General features: G+C 45.6%; 1 protein-coding gene and 1 non-coding gene across 2 annotated transcripts in view; one reads left to right on the top strand and one right to left on the bottom strand.

Annotated features, from left to right (window-relative positions):
* LOC146188235 (uncharacterized) overlaps window positions 1-18,265 on the top strand; it is a 140,991-nt gene that overhangs the window by 22,003 nt on the left and 100,723 nt on the right. The gene's annotated exons all lie outside the window — the stretch shown is intronic.
* Window positions 10,344-10,416, bottom strand: TRNAS-CGA (transfer RNA serine (anticodon CGA)). The gene has a single exon. It is a non-coding gene; the product is annotated as a tRNA-Ser (tRNA).

Here is an 18,265-nt window from a genome sequence, read left to right as displayed (position 1 = left end):
TCAAAAACCTCGACCTCACCTCAAACTCAAAACATATTTGGCGACCTCACTCAACCTCAACCTCATCAATTGAGGTTGAGGTCCCCCAGGCGACCTCACCTCACTTTTCAGGGGACCATTGGCGACCTCACTCAACCTCACCTCAAACTCAAAATGTTAGGTTGAGGTCGGGCGCTGGACCTCAAAAAAAAAAAAAGAATCATTAAATTAAACCTCACCCAAATCTAATATACATTTCTCGGTAATCCTAGGGTATATAGGCTAGCCAGAATTTTGTCGTATGAAGGCTTTATTTTACTCCTAATTTTATACAACAATTAATATCCCGGATAAAAGCAGAAAAACTCCGGACACTACATGTCCAACTCTGCACTAAAGTGGCAATCCTCTCCCTCTCCTCGCCTACCCTTTTGTGGTCGGTTTCAATCTAAGGCCTATATGGGTACAACGTTACTACGCATAGGCCCATAATGCAATACAAAGAGTTTATCCCATCTTACCCACGTGAATAAGATTCGTATTAGAAATAAAACAAGCCAGTTCTTACTATAAGCTGAAAAGCCAAATGCTGTTCACCCTAGTGACGACGACAAGAATGACGATATGCTCTTTTTTTTTTCTTGCCGCATAGCGCTAAACAGACAGGGACATAGCGAGACACACGGGACGGCCGCTTTTTTTTAACGCCCTTCCAGTATGTCCGGCTGTGTCCCTGTCTGTTTAGCGCTATGAGGCAAGAAAACCGACACCAACTCGCCCAAGCTTCCATCCTTGCTCTTTTTCTTAATTCGAAAAAAAAAATTGATGATTGCCGAGCTTTTTTTTTAATACACTGTACATTGTTTTGCGACAGAATACATTAAATTAGGAAAAAATAGGAATACATTCGTGTCTCGTTAGTACGGACGCTTTGGTTTCCGACCAAAGCTGTCCAAAAGCGAGTCATCCATAATAACGAGTCATGAATAAAAACGAAAAGTATGTAATTGAGAAAAAATTTATAATTAATGGCTGCTGTTTTAATTAATTTGGGTATATAAACACAGCCAAGATGTTGATGCTACTCTCTTCTCCATAAATCCGTCGACCCGAAACGTCATGTCTGTTCTTAAACCTTGTCAACCATCCTCTTGAGTAGCTGAAGTCAGTAACGCCTAGACAGAGCGCAGAATAATATTTCTCAGTAAACATCCCCCTGTTTTAATGAACAAAAATTCCGTAAGTCATCACAGGTAAAACCTATCAAGACGGGGGAGGAGAAGCACTCATAATGTTGCCGAGGCAGCGACCCTTCTTTTGAAGCATTTCGTCGCTCACGACAGCACCATTCGCGTACACATTCCCGTAACCACATTAACAAGGCTGACTCCATTTCTTCGAACTGTGCTTGGCGCTGTCGGACTGTGGCTTTCGCTGCGATGCCGAAGTTGAGTCATTTATCGGAGTCCTGTAGTATATATACCTAGATGGTATACCGTCGACCTGGCGAGGCTGAGGCCTAGTTGAACTTGGCTCCAGTCTTTCATGGCTTGGATTGACTGAGATGGCTTTTGCCGCTTGTATTCACAGATTTCCCGCTTCGCGCCTAAGTTCAGCTCCATTCTTTTGCGTTTAACTCCCGCCATGCCAAAAGTCAGACTTAAGTTGAGGGTTACAGGCTCCTGCTTCTTTGCACTCTTTTTCCCTAGTTAACCTCCCTGACTTTCCGTTCTTCTGATTCTCTTTCTTGCCTTGTACTGTTTCTGTAAGGAAGCGAGGGAGTCAAGTTTGCAGGCTACTATACAGAGGGCTATCAAACAGCCCTTTCCAGTGCCGTTTGTATGTGTTCCTATGAAACAAACACTGCAAGCTGAAGTACATTTTAGAACGACGGCTAGCCGACTACGAAGAGCTCAGACCTTGTCAAGGCCGCATAGTTGACTCAAGGCGAAGCCGACATGCGGATCGCTGTGTTGCAAAATGTGGTAGTTCGGCAGCGCAACAGTGACGAAAACCAAGAGCATGAGAAGGAAGGGCGTCCAGGACGGGATGCCCGGTCCTGGTAGCGTGCTCGTCGCCTTTCTTTTGTCGTTCTACTTCGTGAGTATGTCTTAACCCTGACCGAAAAGCGTTAACGGCTTCATAGAACACACTTTGTGTTCTGGGATAGAAAAAATTCAGTTCCCAACCCCAATTTTGGCGCTTGTCTTCTTATTATTTCTTTCTTACGCTTTTAGCGGCCTCTCTTCTGTTCACGTTCAGCAGAATTTATTGCGACCACATGTTGCTATTTTCCTGACTGCGGCCTTTAGTGGCGGCGCTGCCGCTGCACCCAGAAATCTCCCGGTTCTCTCCTTTTGGGGTCTTTCTTAGTTAGCTGACCCTCGGTTTGCTGTGTACGATCCCTGCCATCCACCCTCCCTTTCTCCTCATCCTCCTCCCTTGCTTTCGGCTCTGTACGATCTTGTGTACGAACCCCCCCCCCCCCCCCCCCCCGCCCCTCTCCTCCTAAAAAGACGACACGCCCGCTCTGGTTCTTTCCAACTCCACAGGACTCGTTCAGGCATCCGACCGTATCGGCTGTCGCATAGATTCCCGGCCTGCGCACCCTTCTTTAACTTGCGTTCGGACTCCCCTGGTTTTTTCAAACGATGTCCATATTAACGAGACAAAAATACATGGGCCGAATAGGCTGTGTGCATTCATCCCCTGTCCATTGCTTAGAGAGCGAGTTTCTATATTAACGAGGCATAAATACATTGAAAAATCTTCGCCCAAGAAAACTGTCCATAATTCGGGTCCTCCATATTAACGGATGTCATATTAACGGGACACAAATATTCCATAATAGCCACTCATGAAACGGCTTGTGAAGAGTAAATCGCCAACAAAACAAACAAAAGAGGAAAAGACAGCAAAACACCAATTAATCATAAAACTCGGCCAACGCCGAATAAACCTTCAGAAAATTTCCAAGAGGAATGCTGTTTATCTTATGAGGTCCCAACCGGCAATTCCTGGACGTTTGTTTATAATTCTGTGATCCCGTGGCGTATTGCAAGAATTGGCGGAATTGCTTCTTCGAACACCACGCTTACATTAAAAAATTACAAGGGTCGAAACTGCTAGGAAAAAGGGCTAAACGTGAACCACTTTGCTGTCGTGAACATCGGCTCGCCCGTCAAATTTCGCCGGAGCAAAATGTCCAACTCCCACTCGCCTGAATACTGGATGCCATTTCGCCAACAATTCTGAGACGAGCTTCTTTCTAGTATTCACCTGTTTTCCTTTGAAGACTAAACTAATAAATTGCACGGTGGTGTCTCCGAAGCTGCTTCGCCGCATGCACCGTACGTGAATCTAGAGAAACCGTTTCCCCGTTAGTGTCGTATAGTTACAGCACATAAGCGTAAAATAAAGACAAGAACAACAGAAAGGAGGCGAGCAAGCAGCCCGGAGGGACCGCGCCCCCCGCTGTGCACGCGCTCCTCCCTTCGCCGTCCGTCTCCATGGCATCTGGTTTTGCTCATGCAGTGAATGCAGTGGGGTATGTGTGTCAACTCCGCTTCCAGAGACTGCATCGCGCTTTTCAATACTTGCAAAAAGAGAAAAACTAAATGACCGCGCCGGTAAGTGGAAAGGAGGGTTGTGCTATGGGACTCTGAAAAGATGCCAAAGAAAGAGCCTAATGTGAGGGAAGAAGCCTGTTCTCTTTTCGGCAGTGTACGAACTTAATTGACATACAAGAAAATATATATGAAGAAATACCATGTTGACGAAAGTAATAACAAATGTTGCACACTAAAAACAGAAGAGAACTGCGCTTCCCAGAGCGTATAGAAGGTTTGAGACATCGACTTAGTACTGCATTCCTCAGTGCTAGCATGTAATTGGCTTCATTCACGTATATCTAAATTGATTTTTAAATAAAAAGACAAATGTCTGAAAAAATTATTCCGACATCTGGCCACAAAAATTTTCATCCGATTGATTTGTCCGTCTGGAGCAGACGGGAGTACAAAAGAGACACGCTCAGTTCGCTACACCAATTCGCCCGTCTAGACATCAAAATGTCGAGCCGGAAACCATCTCAATACTTTCTAGTTCATAAAAACATGTAGGAGAACGCTTTTCTCTCTTTTTTTTCGGCGCCTGAATAAGAGATTTCAATAGAAACCTGATATTATGAAGTTAAGAATCCCTTACTCTCCTCCTTTCTCCTGCATTGCTTGATTTCACTAGAATCTGAGAGCGAAACAAGGGGCCTTAGCGGAGCGAAATCATTTTTTTTTCAATGGGCTTCACTGTATGCAAGCCCCATATATTTTTTTTTGTCTCTTCTATCTCGGCAAATAGTTAACATGTTCAGGCTTCTTTCCTGTATACCACTGCTTCTTATAAGCTGTGCCGTTCGTTTCATCCTCTTGCATGTTTTACCGCTATATGCAGATCAATCAAGGGGCAATGAGGGTGCTCGTTATAATACATGAAGGAAAGAAGCCAACAGTCGGCGAGGCCAAGGAAAGCGTTGGGATGGTACTTTGGTTGGTTTTTTTTTTTTTTAATGTTTACTTTATATACGGAACGCTAGCACCTTCATCCCATTGCAGTTGTTCGGGGCCACCTGTGAATCTGTTAGAAGGAACAAGCAGCACAAGACCAAAGAGAGGTTGTTTTGGAGAATACAAGAATATAAATTTACAGGACCGGAATATAAAACGATGACGTACAATTCGAGAGGGAGGACTTCGATAAAATGCTCAGATGGTATTGTGCCGGTTTTCCTGGTTTGTTCATGTTTTCCTTTTTTTTTATCTGTCAGTATCATGTCCTCTAACAATTTCGCTGCACCATTTTCTGTTAAATTTCCGTGTAATGTACAGCGGGGTCCTTTATCGAATGTAAGGCAGCAGCCGTGACGTTAGCGCCTGGAAACGGGCATGCACACTACAAACAGTTCTGCTCCGCGCCGTCTGCGCAAAGACAGTTTGCTTCACTTTTTAGTTTGCTTGTTTCTTTGCGGCATCCGACAAAAGCACCGCGGGTCAACGTGAGTTATGTGCTTTGCGCGCTCCTGGGTGTTTGAGCCGGCGGCAAGCATCGGCAAAAACAAGTCAGGGGAAACGGGGGTGGCGGGCGGGGGGCATGAGGAGTTCGTGAAGTAAACAAACAAAAAAAAAATATCTCCTTCCAAGAAGACCAGAGGGAGGCGTCCTCGGGCTGCGGACATTACGGTGGAATGCCGAAAGCTGGGCAGGGGCTGCGGTATCCGGTCGTCCGAACGGGGGGTTACCAAACACCGAGAGCCGGCGGCCACACCGCGGCAGTACGCTCGAGCTCCGAGTGAAAAGGGGCGCTCTTCGAAGAAAGCCGCGGCAACAGCAAAAAGCCTGGACCTCACAATTTCGACCTCACACAATGACGACCTCACTCAACCTCAAACTCACGCGTGAGGTTGAGGTCCGATTTCGTGACCTCACTCAAAAAATTTCGAGCTGTCACCGACCTCACCTCAACCTCACCTCACTCCATGAGGTTGAGGTCATTTTGAGGTTGAGGTCGACCTCATGAGGTTGCCCACCTCTGCTAGCCAGTACTAATCACTAACTAGTCAGTAACCAGTACTAAATAAAACTAGTAATTAACTAGTACTAGTTAGTCATCGGTCATGACTAAAGTCATGAGTAATGGCAGAGATGACCCAATAGGACGCCTTCACATGGTGACGTCATCGGTCGTGCCGTCATGGCGACGTCGCATCCAGTCATGCCTAATAACCGGAACTGACGTTATAATGACGTCACACCGGGTCGTTACATCACGAGTGGTCATGACGCCACCAGACAATTCACGATGCATATACGAAGCTGATCCCGCCGAGAGTGCGATCCAGGTGTCCGGCCGGCGCCCTTCATTTGACGTTTCCTCGAATGCCGCACCGCACAGCATATAGAAGCAAACGCAGTACAGCAGACATCGGCCGGCGTTTGAAATTGATTTACAGGAGCGAAAAGGCGCAGTATCTGTCACAATTCTCCGCTGACACCTTAACCGAGTCGCAATGATAAGGAGGAAGGTGGGAATGGTTTGGTTTTGGTTTTGGGGGGTTTAACGTCCCAAAGCGACTCAGGCTATGAGAGACGCCGTGGTGGAGGAAAAATAGAGAGAAAGAGTTGCCGTAGTGGAGGCTACGGACCACTGCGCTACAAAGGCTTTCGCATCATCGCACTTTAGGGGTCCAAAGTGCACTTCCCGCTTTAACCAAGCCATATGAGCATGCCTGCGTCGCCTATGTGTTGCATGCCTGACTCGGCGTTCAAGATTACGGCGAAGGTTGATTCTTAGTCCACCTTCCGACCTCAAATAAACAACCCGAGTTGGCAGCTCCTTCCGTCTTTGTGACGTCACTCGTTATTCCCACGTCACGCAAGCCATCGACGAATCGGGGATAGGTCAATGTCATCTGCCAATCTGCCATGCTCGTTACGTTTTTCCCTCGCACCACCGACAACGCCACCTTGTTTTTTTTTTTCTTGGAACAGTGCCTTTAACAAACGCTGTGGCTTTGATACCACGTGACTGCGCTCACGATCTATTATTATATTGCAGCGCCCTTGTGTGAACGAAACGTGCGCGCTGACCATGACTCAGTGGGTGGCTACCGCGCATTTTGAAGGGCTGAAAGACGAAAAAAAAAAAAAGACATGAAGCCAACATTGAACTATTTGGCTTAAATGCGTTCCGTATCTTGTTTACTTTTCTCTGTGTAATAGCAGGATAAAAGCTCCGTGTGTATAGTAGCTTTGATGATTGGTCGGCCCAGCACTTATCGGTGAACAGCTCGCGCTTTCCTCGTTCCGGCAAAGGTTTTCACGCACTTTAGCGACTGCTCACAGCAACTTCGGCCGCTCATTTTGAGACAGTCAGCGCGCGAGCTCATTCATTCAATGAAAGCGCGTTTAGCAGCTATGCAGCATGGTAGGCAGCCATGTGGTCTTTTTTTATTTTTTTATTCCGAAGGGTGTATAAGACGCTGGAAAAAAGAAAAGAAATAAGTAGCCGCTACCTGCGAGAATGCGAAAATATTACTCTATGTGGCCGTAATGCATCTGCAAGTGTCCCGTCCGTCCCGTTTTGGCGCGCCAACACGTCAGCACCGCGTGTGGTGCGAGCCGCCTGCGGGAATAATAATAATAATTGGTTCACAAGAAGGGAAAAGCACATTATTTGTCACGCTTTTCACACTTTCACCTAAGAAATACAATGGCAGAAAGAGTTGGATCGGTTGCTTTTAATCCCTGTTATTTGCCGACAGCCGATAATAAAATTTTCATAATCACTCTCAACTGATCCGTTAAGTGGAATGTAAAATTACTCATATCAGCGCCATAATACTGGAAAGAGTACCTCGTTAGTTTCATCTATGTGCACTTGCAATTCTTTTAGTGGAAACTCTACTTACTGAGGGTGCAACTTGGGATTTTGTTGGCCGTTTCATTAGCGACCTTCACCTTTGACCTCAAAGCCCTTCCCTTGTTTCACGGGTCAGGTGCCTGAGTAGAAGTGTGACAAATACTGTGTCTTTCCTTTCCTGTAAACCAATTTACATTACACAGATATAAATCCCCGCTGTGTCTTGTGGGACCTAAGATCACGTGTCGGAGCCGCGATGCACGGATCCCGGCGGTTCCATTCCAATCGCCGAGAAGCAGTCTGAGTAGGCGGCTACTTTCATGTTAGATTCTCCCATGACGTCACAAAACCAATCAGCGCAAGGCCATGACACTTGCCGAGAACCACCCGCCAGAGATGTCATGCCCGTGATTTTTAGCTCACAACGGCGATGCCAACAACATCTGATATTCCGGAGAGCGGAGCTTGTGACGCCATCGCGTTGAAGCAATTTTTGGCTGCATGTGGACTTCGAATCCGAAGAGGCGCGGACAGATGCGCTTCATTGGACACTCGATTAGACCACTGCTCCATTTGAGCAGTCGGACCTTCCCGCGTGTTTAGGTGCCACGTTCTCTCGCTGTTCTTAGCATGATCCGTGAGCAATGAATCCAGAACACAGCGCAATCGCATTGGCTTCTTAGGTGCGTTTTGGCCCCGAAATGGTTTTAGTCCGCTACCACTAAGGCTTATCACTGACTGACTTCGCAGAGTGTGCCAAGCGTTCGTCGTTAATAGTCCGAATTCCTCCTTCAACATGTGGAAATAAAGTTAATATTATTATTTTTATTTATGGTTGTTTATTTATGTATATTTCTATATTACAATAATCAATGTCAATTATTTGCTGTTGCTTTTTTCTCTCTATCTACCGTTCTTTCTTTTTTCTTTCGTGATGTATTCAACAATTCTCTCACTGTATATTTAAGTGATGCTACTCATTGATTGCTTTCTTTCCGTGACACTTTTCGTCTCAGTTTCATTTCATGAGTTATTTCTTCTTTTGTGTTCTCTCTGTGTGTGTAAACTTGTTCGTGCATTTTCATTTTTTTTTTCATTTGTGCTGCAGCATGAAGACCACATGGTTGTTCCTGCGCACATTAAATAAAGATTGATTGATTGATTATTATGATTAATATTGTTATTATTATATGAAGCATGCACTGAAAATTGAGCCCCGAATCTAAATGAAAGTGGTAATCTAAGCGGGAGCGCACCTAATTCGCATTGGGCATAACAAATCTATATCGCCCGTCATGTTTTTTCCTTGTCAGCTGGCGATCCCTTTTCTGGCTTGCAAATGAAATTGGACAGGACTGTCCACAGCTCTACTTTCGTCAAAACGTTAGTTTGCTGTTTGGATGCGTGGTGTGGAAGTGGCATTATATATATTCATAATATTTTGATTATTACCTGATTATCCTGATTAATACTCCGAAGAAGGACGGTAGAAGTGTAGGGTACGGCTCAATTCTACCCTGAAGAAAGACTGTCCACAGTCGCAAACTGTTGTTAGAATAAAATATGATAATGGGGAAAGTTGTATCACATCCTTTCTGAATTTCCCTGGTCAATTAGCCGAAAGCAAACTATATATATATATATATATATATATATATATATATGCGAGCATGTGTGTGTGTGTTTGCGTGCGCGCTTTAGAATGCCGTTAACAGTCTCAAACCGATCGTTCTTTGTTAGGAAAGATAGAATTTCGCGCTTTTTATTACGGGCTCTGTCCGCTTTATTGTGAACTTAACTGTTCGAAATCCGACGCTGCTTCGGAAAACCATGCATTTTTACCGGGTGTTGATCATAACTTACCATGGCCGACAAATGTGTGGACTGCGAGTGTTTATTCCTCTCAGCTTTAAAGCTGCGAATATCTAGCCACTAACCCTGCATAAAGCTTGATGCGAAAACTAGCGATATATCGAATTGCTACAGCTTAACATCCACGACGAACAGTCTGCTTTGTACAAACATTTCTTGAACGCGCTTCAATGACTTCAGAAAGTGCAGAAAGAAACAGCTGCACTTCCTTAAACCTTGGACCAGCTTTGCATAACGAAGGCTCAAAGCCCTGCCGGCTTTCCTCCAAAGTTTGTGTGGGCTGAACGGCGGCTGCACGAAGCGATCTGCACTACCGTTCAGCATTATTAAAGCTTAGTTGGACACCCGCCGGGAATTTTATGGTACCCCGCAGCGCGGAAGCTTAGCCTGAGTTTATGTACTTTCTCAAGAATACATTAGACCGCTATCCTGCGCTGTAACGTATTCACTGAGGGAAGGGATCGGAAGTGCGTGGATTTCAGTAAAGCTGGCGACGAACGCTCTCGATATTTATTTTTTTTTTTCGCTGGTTTCGCTCTCCTGCTAGCACGACGCCCCTAGGGCTCAATGTTTCCTGGTAAGGCGTAAAAACAGTCTGATTTACTCGAAATTAACTTAACAGCGGTACAGTTTCAACCTTTGAATAAATGGCTACTAAATGTATACATCGCTCCCACTTTCATGTAATGTTAATGCTGTACAAGTATGCGGGTGCTGTTGTCGTTCACTTGTTTGTCTTTTTAAAGGTTTTGCAATTCACGAGTATCATAAGGGTATAGGGGTAAATTAAGGTATTTGATGGCAACTTCGTGTCACATCCTGATCACATTCAAAATAAAAATAAAATAGAGACCGTTAGTACGCTCAAGCTGTCTTTATATATATATATATATATATATATATATATATATATGTAAGAAAGAAGCCAACAGTCGGCGAGGCCAAGGAAAGCGTTGGGGATGGTACTTTGTCTTTTTTTTTTTTTTTTTTTAATGTTTTACTTGGATAATCACAGAAATTATTAATGTAATCTGTTTAGAGGAAAGATAATTAAACACAAAGTAGAAGAAAAAACAACGTGCCGATGGTGGGATCCGAACCCACGACCTCCGAATTTCGCGTCCGGTGCTCTTCCAACTAAGCTACATCGGCCGCTGTCCCCCCTGCTACTTGGTTGGGTATTTAGGTTATCTGTATACGAACCTTGAGAGTGTTCACCAGCGCCACCCTCAGCCATAGCGGCGGACGTGGAACGTCCTTTTGTTACCGCCAGCGTCACGTAGAACGTGATCAAGAGCGAGGGCGAAAGCTGTGCTAGAACCCTCTTACGCTACCTATGGCTTCAAGACTGCCAGAACCGAGACCCCCGTAAGCTACAAGCAGATCAATTAAGGGGAAATGAGGGTGCTCGTTATCATACATGTAAGAAAGAAGCCAACAGTCGGCGAGGCCAAGGAAAGCGTTGGGGATGGTACTTTGTCTTTTTTTTTTCTTTTTTTTTTTAATGTTTTACTTGGATAATCACAGAAATTATTAATGTAATCTGTTTAGAGGAAAGATCCCACCATCGGCACGTTGTTTTTTCTTCTACTTTGTGTTTAATTATCTTTCCTCTAAACAGATTACATTAATAATTTCTGTGATTATCCAAGTAAAACATTAAAAAAAAAAAAAAGAAAAAAAAAAAGACAAAGTACCATCCCCAACGCTTTCCTTGGCCTCGCCGACTGTTGGCTTCTTTCTTACATGTATGATAACGAGCACCCTCATTTCCCCTATATATATATATATATATATATATATATATATATATATATATATATATATATATATATATATATATATATATGGAATTAATTTTCAATTACATTCCCATTGCGGGCACTCTGCTCGAGACATCCATACGGGCGTGTAGCTGCACCGTAGTCATGGTAACCGAGACATCAGTACGGACCTGTAGCATCCCCGTCGCCATGGTGGCCAAGGCGTAGGCTGACGTAGTCACCACCGACTGCCAGAAAGCGTGTTGCTCAGGCGTGCTGAAACAAATTCTTCCAGCAATGCGCAAAACAGAGTGACTGACGCGTTCTCTTGGGCTGCTGGAGAAACGGTCATCTTACATGATCGTTTGGGTTGCAATCGGGAATCACTATATGTGGTTGGGTGGATCACAACGGGGACCTCCGTGAGCTTCCCGTTGAGTAACTGCGAATAGCCAACGCACGGACGTCGACAGGAAGTAAATGACTAAGCACTTATTCAGCGAGAACTTATGTCATGTTGCATTTTCACGCCTCATCTGCCTCTCGAACCGCCCTTTGCATCACGCTAGTCTGAGCGTACTACTGCATTTATTCCGTCACGTGTGTTTAGCTGGCGAGCAGGTGGCGTTAACCTGAGGTCGAAAGCCTGCTTCGATTGCATTGGCGCGACAACTTGTAATTTATCTACTTTGTATTCTGTATTCTTATCATTTGCCATGATTTTCTTCAAGAATTTTTGTATGTGGTTGTATGTTTTTTTTTTGGTTTTGAGCAATATGTATCATGCATCAAGCTGGCAGCTACTTTTGCGTGTTTTACCACTCCTGCATGGGCCGAAATGGCTTGCAGTATTTGTAAATAAATAAATAAGGTTATCGTACGGTATAACATGGCACATACTGCGTAATATGTCATCTCATCTCATGGCACTGCGGCATCTCATTTCATGATATGGCATTGATTGGCATAGTGTAGTACGGTATGGGTGTTTTGATTATAGGACTTTAACTTCTCAAGGCGATTCAGGCCTTAGTAAGGGTTCCAGAAATTTCTGCCGATTTCGTTTCCTTAACGTGCGCTCACGTCACACAGGTAAGGTATAACATCTCACAGAGGGGACGTAAGCAAATTAGGCAAAAAGAAATAGGCCTTGAAACCATACGCACGCTGTTCCCAATGAGAAAGGTAGAGATTATATTTAATTTTTCAGCGCCTCAGGCTCATGATCATATATATTGTGAAAAAGATGTTGATGGCGCACACGTTGACGAGACCCCTTCCAGCCTAACGCTCTTCCTGTGCGGTGTTTTCTCTGGACATTCGTCGCACTTTGATTTCTTTGAAACACAGTTGAGGTGTATAAATGAAGGCTTGTTGCCATAAAGCGGTTGCTGTTGGTGCGAGAATGCTGCTCATATTCGAAGGGTTTCAATCCCAGCGTAGCGGCTACCATTTAGACATCCGGGCTATTCCCCTTGTCTCCGGTGTCGCAGTTTCGGCCAACCGCTGCCACATCTCGCAGCGTTTCGTTCGGCCTCTGTGTCAGCCTGCTACCGGTAACTGTCCAGTGGACTGCTTCCTCTAGTTTCTTGTGACGTGCAGCCTTCAACAGAACTCGTGCAGTCCAGGAAACAGATCTATGGTGCACTTTCAGCAGCCCGCCCTCTAGCCGTTAATATAAGCTCACAATCACTGAAGTTAGTGGCGTGCGTGTAGTCAACTACTCTTTTGTAGTAGTGTAGGTGTTGACGGCACGTGTCCCTTTTTGCGAATTACTACAGTGATGACCTTCTCCAGCGCCTTCCTTTTCTTGTTGGCGTTTTTTCTGCACACTGCACCACGTGTCTTTCTCGACTCTATAGGTAGTTGCGTGTTTCCCTGCGTTGGCTTCTGTGAAGCCGAGAGTTCTGCGTGTTCCAATTTCCTCCGTCGATGACAAACTGGCGTGATCGGCGCTTCCACAGTGTAACCATTGAGCGGCCATGGTGTAACGTTCGTTCCTGTAACTTGACGCAAACCTCGGCAGATCGGCGCGTGCCCGTCCTTCCGTCGGTCCGTAGTGCGAGTCGCACTCCCGGGTTGTGTTTCGAGACATCCACGCTTTGTTCCCGTAGCCGAAGTCCGATGCTGTCGTCCGTCGGCAGTGTTGATTCACATGCAGCCGAAGTGTGTAGTGGTAGACTAAAACACAAAGTTAGCGAGTTTTAGTATATCTATATTATATCCTGTGGTGCAGATGGCGAAAGCAGAGACATAACCTGGAATGCGCATTATTTAATTTTTTTTTGAGGGTGAGAGGTAGAGAGAATAGGAGCGACTACTAGGTGGCGCATTATAAACAATAGATGAAGACAGAAGGGCTGGAGCGAGCTTGACATTGTTGGGCACGGAGTCCATTTTGCTGTTTCGGACTCCAAATTAAACCTGGGGCGCGGGTCGTAAGCACTGTCGCAACTTCCGTGGAAACGAGCAAAATCATGCACTAAACTATGAAAAAACGGTGCAGGCGGAGGGACTGCGTTCAACCGAAGTGGAATAGGCTAAGAAGAAGATGCGCAGAATGTGAGGCTTGGAGCTTGTAAGATTGCTCACCAAGTTGCTTAAGGCACTGGGGATACGTTCACATTGATTCTGCTTCTACAGTGTTCTTATGCATTGTGAGCAGTACGCACGGTTACACCTCTACTTTACCCCTGATATGATATGGCATTATCTCGTCTTGGCGGTCACACAGTTGTGTTCATACGAACGTCTGTCCATTCATATGTAAAAGACTTAGTACCTGTTCAGAGGTCAGTGGACTCCCGTTCTGTATCCCTGCTAACCCTGTGCACACAGTCACACACAGACAGCAATGAACCGGGCTAATGACCGCCTCCAAGAGCACGGGCGGCTGGTATTAATGGAAGCTCGATTGAATTTGATGGCTTCTGGCGCTGCATTGTCCATCACATACACACGTAAACAAGAGATTACAAGGCGTCCACACCGATGATGCGCGCAGTACCAACTGGATATTTATTTGTGTTATGCAGAAGAAGAAAACATGACAAAGAAAAAGTAAAGCAAGGGTATAGTGTTAAGATGAGAAAAACTGAGAAAAAAATTCGGAGAAAAATATTGAAGGAAAATAAAACGAAAGCCATAAATAAACCATGGCAAAAATGCGCCTATCTTCTTGTCTTATTGTCCAGACGAAGCATCAGCAATTCCTTTCTGCTAAGCGCTACTGACGGTATACAATCACCTACTACCCCTCCTGAGCCGAAATCATTTTAGAAGCTTCAATAATATCTCACAAATAAATAATCATATAACAAGAACATAGCTAGTTGGTAATGTGCGCATCGTCGGTGTGGACACCTTGTAATCTCTTGTGTATGTGTGTATGTGGTGGAATACAGCGTCAGAGGTCATCAGATTCATCTAACCAAGTAGGCCGCACGCAAGTTCCACTAAGCTCCATTGAATTGTGCGGAAGGTATCTACTTCAAAGGTGGAACACGACAGCACATATCACGAAGTAGGAAATTTCATACAGTTTCACGCAGTTCATGAAGGTTAGACTGCGGTCGTTCATTGTCTACACAAATTAATGAGCACAAGGGAGGAGAGAGCAATACGCGCGGCATTTTTAGGGTGTGACAGTGTATAAAATATTAGCCCTTGCGGATATCCAGCTGAGTTCGCCGCTTGTGCACGTCGGGTTGGGCTTCGAACTTAGTATCACTCTAATGTGAGTAATGCTCTTAGCATTCGGCTACAGACTAATTACTTCAAGTTGAAATAATTGCGGAGGAACATTGGAAAGCAATTTTCGCTAGCGTTTTGGAATGACGCGGTTGCGTCACACATGGGTCTTCAGAAAGTTCACGAAGAGAGACCGTCGTTGATGAAAGGCGCACAACAAAGTAAAATAATAATCAGTCAATAACATCGATTCCAAACGCGCAATAGACCCGTACATTAATAAATAATTCTAATTCCTTCTTAATGTCAAGCTTCACCACGGTGAGCCAGCACGTCAATGATTCAATTGTTTCAGTGTGGCTTTCAGCCTGCTGTGGGCTAGTGCGCCTTACAATGACCCATGTTCTTTAAGAATGGGACAGTGCACCATGGAATGAGCTAAAGCACATCGAGTAAGGCCCGAACTGCCTCAAGACGCCAAGTGCTCACAATGGGCCGATCGGCAATTTGACCTCCATGAGCGAAGTTGCCCTTTCAATATTGGTGTACACATGGAAAAGCCCATTTCCCTTCTCATTGCCCTGTGCTTTGTCCCGTATCATAATCATCGGGGAAGCGCACTTTGGGGACCGTGTGCATGCAGAGATGCAGAGAAGCTACAGGTCAGGGAGCATAGAACGGTGATTGATTTCGAACACGCGACCGACCGCCGCCGCGGCTGTGGGGTGGTGGCGCATCGATCGTCTCTAGAGGGAAGCGCGCTGCAGCGCGGTTTTCTGCCTCGAGGGATGCCTGCATATTATGTACATACGTACCGGATCCCGCTGCCTAATGACTCGAATTGCTCGGGCATTTCCTTGGCCGCTGCTAGGGCCACCGCCCCGGATGCTATATGGACAGCTCTCGGTCGATGGTGGGTGCGTCGCAGTCTGCATGGCCACGACCATCCATGCGTATCCAACCACGAGGGTCATAAATATTTGGCAAGGAAGCTCAATGCGTTTCCTAAGGTAACAATGTGTGGCTGGCCTTATTGAAACCGCAGTCTTGTTCTTCGCATTCTTCCAGGGCGCGGAATTCAAGGCCTTTATTTCACATAGTCCGCGGCTAGAGGCTTGTTGATCGTGTTATTTGCGTAACTTTGATGCCACATTAGCAAGACCTTATGACGCAATGATAGGGGTGACAATCTTGAGCTAGATCTTGACGATGACGTCGATGGAAAATGCAACACATGAGCCGTGGGCTATGGCTGCACACAAAATAAAAAAGGCTTTTGCTCCTCGAAAACACCACTGCCACGGATGTCGACCGATTACCATGGAGAATCTGTTCAGACCTGCTAACGAGACAGATCAAAGTGGCGCGGATTAAAGAGGTTCGCAATGACGAAACCGGAGCGTCATGAAAATTCGGTCTAAGCCATTGGCTGAAGGTGTTATTTCGGCCTATCTGGTATTGTTCTCGTTTTATCGGTCTTTAGTTTAGTTGTCTTCCTTGCAGTTAAACCTGTAACACGCAATACTTCGAAATCGTGACGTATGGACTGACTGCACACCATGTGCTTGTTTCTATACGCGGGTCTTTCGGCGTAAACATGTTTTCAGTATAGCGAGCACTCAATTCAAAATCACAAAATTCAAATCAAAGTCACATCGAGGAAGCTGTGCGAAGGAAAAGATATCGCGAATCTGCGACCTCCGACCGTTTTTTTCGACTCCTCGCCTATCACGTTGCTAAAATCGCTTTTTGGAAGGAAGAAATAAATCCCTTAAACTGTTTCCCTTTCGTACGTCTTTGGAGACTTGCCTGCGTCGAAAGCAGATTCTCGAAGCGCTTATGGTTGAAGAGCAAACTTGTTAGTTTTCCGTCTGCTCTTTCGAGAATTTCTCAAACCAAGAAAATATTGTTACTTAGCTGTATTCGCTGTTCGTGATGAGGATGAAGATAGTGATAGAGCAATATTTACCGTTCGTAGAGCCTTTTTGATCAGTAATTAAGGGGAGGAGGGTGGCTCGTATAATGGACAGTCATCACGAATCCCAAATATTGTTACGTGGAAGATTTACAGTCCCAAAGCTGTCCGCACAACTAACGTTGATGAGGGCACCGATTTCACAACACTCAGCGTCGTCGTCTTCTCGGAGTCTGTTTCACTTCTTCATCCTCATCACGAACAGCGAATACAGCTAAGTAACACTACCCCCCCGCGGGAAAAGCACAGTCCCGGTGCGGTCTATGTTAGCGAAATAGAACGTTGATGATAGGGCTTCAGACGGGACACGTGCACTATTTGGGAGGTTGGAGCTGTGGACGTGGACTTCGGAACCACAGATTCAACTTCGTAGGTGACGTCGGTCACGGGGCGCAAAACACGGTAAGGGCCAGTGTAACGGGGCAAAAGTTTTTCACACAAGCCCACTCGACGGCACGGGAGCCACAGCAAAACGAGAGATCCAGGAGTGTAGTGGACATCACGGTGGCGGCTGTCGTACCGGATCTTTTGAGAGTCTTGGGATGCAGAGAGCCTGGCATGAGCTAACCGGCGGGCATCATGAGCACGGGTGACGGCATCACTGGTGTAAGTACTGGTGGCGTCTGCCGCGGGTAGAGAGGTGTCGAAGGGTAGTAACGGGTGTCGGCCAGATAATAAATAAAATGGGGAGTATCCAGCGGTAGAATGGACAGATGAATTGTAGGCGAATGTGACAAAGGGGAGATGAACGTCCCAATCTCGATGGTCGTCAGACACATACATGGCCAGCATGTCTGTGAGGGTACGGTTTAGACGTTCCGTGAGGCCGTTGGTCTGGGGGTGATATGCGGTGGTGAACAACTGTCGTTTGACCCAATGGGCGGGTGCCGAAGTCAAAAAGGTCACTGTAGGTAAACAAAAGCTTGTGTAAATCAGCGGCGAATTCAGGTTGCAGATCAGCTGATATCATGCTGTCAAGCGGATCAGGGCGCGATGTGGATGACGAGGGGGTGTTGGCAGGGACGGCAGTTGTATGATCTGTAGACAGAGCTGAAATGGCACTATCTTTTCATTTTTAGATAGCAGACGTTTTAAAACACTGTCACTGTGGCAGTTCTGGGATACAGATTGTCACTGCGGACAACTGAAAAAACGTGTCGAAGAGCCAGATTTTTCCTCTCATCCTTGCCGCTTCGTAACAATATATTGTAGCTTGTTCCACATTCGAGTTAATCATTCTGTTTACCTTAGGCTGCGACGAGTCTAGTCAGATGAATAGCGTGTTTCTTGATAGAAAATATTCTAAGAACCGCCGAACGGGCGGCTCAATTCACTAACCAAAGTACCAATTCCTAAAAATGCAGAAAGTCACCAAACACAAAGACTTATTTAACCCCCATATCACACTTGGTCGTACTCCTGGCACGGAGGAACCGTCATAATTTTACTCCAAGGTGAGTGAAATGACCCAGAAACATTCCTCCGTTTTAGAAAGCTTAATTTCAGGAAAACGGCCTCTCTCATTGTTCAAATTCATGCTTCGAGCAGCACCTTCCTCGTTCCCTTCTTCCGT

This window comes from Amblyomma maculatum, chromosome 5 (genome assembly GCF_055883805.1).
Source record: "Amblyomma maculatum isolate TAMU_Amacu chromosome 5, ASM5588380v1, whole genome shotgun sequence".
In the NCBI taxonomy this organism is placed as follows: Eukaryota; Metazoa; Arthropoda; class Arachnida; order Ixodida; family Ixodidae; genus Amblyomma; species Amblyomma maculatum.
Note: the sequence above shows the minus strand (reverse complement) of the source record. Positions and strands in the feature narration are given on the sequence as shown.